Here is a 5,350-nt window from a genome sequence, read left to right on the forward strand (position 1 = left end):
GTGTGAGGCCTCCCACTTTGTTCTTCTTCTTGAGTAATGCTTTACTTATTCGGGGCCTCTTCCCTTTCCATATGAAGTTGGTGATTTATTTCTCCATCTCATTAAACAATACTGAAGTCGCTTCTTTATGGGTAAACTGTACCGTTTCATGCTAGTTGTAAGCACAATTTAAACTCATTTGCTGTAACTAAAATAATAAAGAAGAAAATACAAAATAGAACAAAAAAATCATCAATTTTTCCACAAAGGGAATAGACACTGCAGGTATTTTGGAGTATCATTCTTATCTTTTCCCCCAGCATTTATTTTCTTTTCTACATAAACAAAATCATATTGCATGTATAGTTATGTATTCTGTTTTGTTCTTTCAGCATTGCATTATGTTTTTAAAATTCTCCAAAAATATTGTTTTTATTTAACCCCATTTCATATATTTTAAAATGTACATTTTAGGTGTGTTTTAGTCCATTTTTTAGAATTTTGTTATCAGTACTGAATAGGTTAGGTTTATTGAGTACTTGTTGTGTTGTTGTTGTTAGGTGCCTTCCAGTCAGTTCCGACTCATAGCTACCCTATGTACAACAAAACAAAACACTGCCTGGTCCGGTGCCATCCATACAGTCGTTGTTATGCTTGAGCCCGTTGTTGCAGTCATTGTGTCAATCCATCTTGTTGAGAATCTTCTTTTTTGCTGACCCTCTACTTTACCAAGCATGATGTCCTTCTCCAGGGACTGGTTCCTCCTGATAACATGTCCAAAGTACATGAGACGAAGTCTCACCATCCTTGCTTCTAAGGAGCATTCTGGCTGTACTTCTTCCAAGATAGATTTGTTTGTTCTTCTGGCAGTCCGTGGTATATTCAATATTCTTCACCAACATCATGATTCAAAGGCATCAATTCTTCTTCAGTCTTCCTTATTCATTGTCCAGCTTTTGCATGAATATGATGCAATTGAAAATACCATGGCTGAGTCTTCAACGTGAAGTCTTTGCTTTTCAACACTGTAAAGAGGTCTTTTGCAGCAGGTTTGCTCAATGCAATACATTGTTTGACTTCTTGAGTGCTGCTTCCATGGGTATTGATTGTGGATCCTAGTAAAATGAAATCCTTAACAACTTCAGTCTTTTCTCCATTTATCATGATGTTGCTTATTGTTCCACTTGTGAGGGTTTTTTGTTTTCTTAATGCTGAGGTACAGTCCATACCAAAGACTGTGGTCTTTGAGCTTTATCAGTAAGTGCTTCAAGTCCTCTTTACTTTCAGCAAGCAAGGTTGTGTCATCTGCGTATTGCAGGTTGTTAATGAGCCTTTCTCCAGTCCTGATGCCACGTTCTTCTTCATGTAGTCCAGCTTCTCGGATTATTTGCTCAGCATACAGATGAAATAAATATAGTGAAAAAATACAACCCTGAGGCACACCTTCCCTAATTTTAAACCACTCAGTATCTACTTGTTCTGTTTGAATGACTGCCTCTTGGTCTATGTACAGGTTCCACGTGAGCACAACTAAGTGCTCTGGAATTTCCATTCTTTGCAATGTTATCCATAACTTGTTATGATCCACACACTTGAATGCATTTGCATATCAGTAAAACATAGGTAAACATCTCTCTGGTATTCTCTTCTTTCAACCAAGATCCATCTGACATTAGCAATGCTATCCCTCATTCCATGTACTCTACTGAATCTGGCTTGAACTCCTGGCAGTTGCCTGTCTATGTACTGCTGCAACTGCTTTTGAATGATCTTCAGCCAAATTTTACTTGTGTGTGATACTAATGATATTGTTTGATAATTTCCACATTCTGTTGGATCACCTTGCTTTGGAATGGATACAAATATGCATCTCTTCCAATCGGTTGGCTAGGAAGCTGTCTTCCAAATTTCTTGACATAGACGAGTGAACACCTCTGGTGCTGCTCCTGTTTGTTGAAACATCTCAGTTAGTATTCTGTCAATTTACTTTTTTACTGGAGCTTTGTTTTTCACCATTCCCTTCAGTGCAGCTTGGACTTCTTCCTTCAGTACCATCGGTTCTTGACCATATGCTACCTCCTAAATGGCTGAACATCGACCAATTCTTTTTGGTACAGTGACTCTGTGTATTCCTTCCATCTTCTTTTGATGCTTCCTGCGTCGTTCAGTGTTTTCCCCATAGAATCCTTCAGTATTGCAACTAGAGGCTTGACATTTTTTTCTTCAGTTCTTTCAGCTTAAGAAATATGGAGGCACTTCCGGGCAACATGGCACTATAGTCAAAAGCACCACACCGTCCCTTTGCAGCAAAGATCCAAAAAACTAAGTTAAACAGACTCACACATCAATCCTGAAACCCTGAGCATCAAATGAAGAGATAAAGAACTCAGCCAAGCACTGAATGGAATAAGAAACTGACCGAGAATAGAGAGCCAGGAGAGATATATGCAGAGGTCTCCTATCAGCTACCGCAGCACGAATCTGCCATCTTGGGCTCCTGAATCAGCGAACAGGGGTTAAAAGAAAGCAGCTTCACGGAGCTTCCAGCAGGAGACAGAACAACCGTTAACCAGTGACATACGCTTTCCCGCTCCCCACACTTCTTCACCCCCACTCGGCCTTCTCTGCTTCCTGAAGCCACAGTCTGTTGGCTGGGAAGTACCAGCTTCACCCTGGTGTTGCCTGGATTCCACCCGCTCACACTGGCCAGCTCCCTGAGTGTCATTTGTTGGCTGCTGGTGTTGCTTTTATCTGCTTCTTTAGATTTCTTCCTTACATGTCACTACCTCCCCCTCCTTTCTTTCAAATACCTGGCTCTGTGTGCCATCTTTACTTCTTCCTGAAAGGCTGTGAAGCACTGCTCCACTCTGAAACTGCTTCCTAGCCTGTGACACCATCCTGGTGGGACCCCCGGGGCTTATTTTTTAATTGTTTGTTTGTTCTGATTTGTTCTGTTTTGATTTGTTTCTTTGTTTTCTCTTTCTTTTCTCAGCTTGGGAGCCCCTTCTAGCTGGGCAATACCACACAACTTCGAAGCTACTCCCTTAACTCTGTGCCAACACACAGGGACATCCCTGTGAGCATTTATTTTTTTTCTTTTCTTTGTTTTGTTTTCTTCTCTCTCTTATTCCCTTTTTGTCTTTCTTCATTTCCAGTTTCTCGATTTAGTCTTTTTTTCTTTTTACCTTTTTTCTTTTTTTTTCATTTTTGTTTTTCCCCATTTCTCAGTCTGTCCCCTCTCCACTCTAATAGCAAGCTCCCTTAGCACTCTCTTTTGTTTGTGTGTATGTTTTTGGCTCCTGTTCCTCTCTCCTCTCATCTTTCTCATACCCATTTTAGCTCCACACATCACAATCTTCTCCCTTCTTCCTGCCTACCCACACTGTGAACTGAACATCACACTCCCAAGCAGCACAGGCATGGCCTACTGGAACCTGCCCTACACTGATTCCCAGACCGCACTGTCAGCCCTAGTCCGTGCCACAAACAACCCATCCTAGCAACTCCCTTTCAGCTGGACCTGCCCTGCTGTACCATTCCTGAGTGACTGGCACTGCCCATTGGAGAAGGAGGTGAAAAGTATCATGCCCAAAGATGAGCAAACAACAAAGAATACAGAGCACACCTGTTCAGACATAAACAAATAAAACAAAAAAGCAGGACGAAACAAATCTACGATCAATAAATGAGAAAAATAACTACTGAATGCCCCGAAGGCACCAGACAATATCAAAACGTATACAGAACAGGACAGGATGGTTGCAGTAGGCGTCCAAAATAAAACACCAGATTACTTTCCAGTAGAAGAAAAGGCACTAGAGCTACCTGATAGGGAATTCAAATCTCTAATACTCAGAATTATCAAAGAGTTGAAGCAAAAAGCAGACAAAAATGAGGAAAAAATAGACAAATGCATGGATAAGGCAGACAAATTAATGGAAAATACAGACAAAAAAAGAAGAATTCAGGAAAATAATGCAGGAACAAAATGCCAAAATGAATTCACAACTAGAAATTATACAAAAACAACAATTAGAAATCCAAAGGATAACGAACAAGATTTCAGAAATGGACAGTGTCATAGAAGGGCTGAGGAGCAGTTTTGAAATGATGGAAGATAGGATCAGCGAAACTGAAGACAAACACTTGGCTAAAACTCTGAGGAAAAATCAGAAAAAAGAATGAAGAAAAATGAAGAAACCCTGAGAATTATGTGGGATACAATCAAAAGTAAAAATCTGCAAGTGATCGGAGTTCCAGAATAGGGGGAGAAAACAGACCACAGAAAGGATCATTGATGAATTGCTGACAGGAAACTTCCCCAATATCATGAAAGATGAAAAGCTGACCATCCAAGAAGCTCAACGGACCCCATATAGGATAGACCTTAAAAGAAAACCACCAAGGCATATCATAATCACACTCACTAAAACCAAAGATGAATCCTGAGAGCAGCTTGAGAAAAACAAAAAGCCACATACAGAGGAGAAACAGTAAGACTAAGCTTGAATTATTCAGCAGAAACCATGCAGGCAAGAAGGCAATGGATGACATACATAAAACCTTGAAAGAAAAAAATTGCCAGCCAAGAATAATATATCCTGGAAAACTCTCATTCAAATGTGATGGTGAAATTAGGTCATTTCCAGATAAACAGAAATTAAAGGATTATGTAAAAACTAAACCAAACTTACAAGACTTTTTAAAGGGAGTCCTTCAATCTGAGAATAAACAACATCAGACCACAGGCTGAATACAGGACACAGGATTGTACTAGCCAAATACCAACCTAGGAAATGAACTCTTAAGGACTATCCAAAAGTAAAAGAATTACAACAGGGAGCCAGAGAGGTTAATCTGTAAATGACAACAGCATCAGAACAATAAAAGAGGGAATAAATGGTGTAGGGATAGATCATTCTAATGGAGAGGAAAGCAAGGTGATACCAATGAATATAAGAGTAAAGAGAAAGAGAATTAACAAACCTATTCATCAAAATAAAGAAGAAAAACATAAAGTCTCAGTAAAAACAAAACCTACAAAAACAAAAGAAGTGCAAAAATAAATCCACAAACAAAAGGAACTCAGTACAGGAGAGTAAGAAGAACAAAGAAAATGTCAGCACAAAAAACAAAAAAAAAAGCACTACAAAATGACAGCAATAAACTCACACCTATTAATAATTACACTAAATGTAAATGGCCTAAATGCACCCATAAAGAGATGGAGAGTGACAGAATGGATAAAAAAGCAGGATCCATGAATATGCTGTCTACAAGAGACACACCTTAGAAACAAAGATGTAAACTTATTAAAAATCAAAAGTTGGAAAAAAATTTATCAAGCAAACAGCTGCCAAAAAAGAGCAGG

The sequence above is a fragment of the Trichechus manatus genome, unplaced genomic scaffold (genome assembly GCF_000243295.1).
Source record: "Trichechus manatus latirostris isolate Lorelei unplaced genomic scaffold, TriManLat1.0 scaffold00115, whole genome shotgun sequence".
NCBI classification, from domain to species: Eukaryota; Metazoa; Chordata; class Mammalia; order Sirenia; family Trichechidae; genus Trichechus; species Trichechus manatus.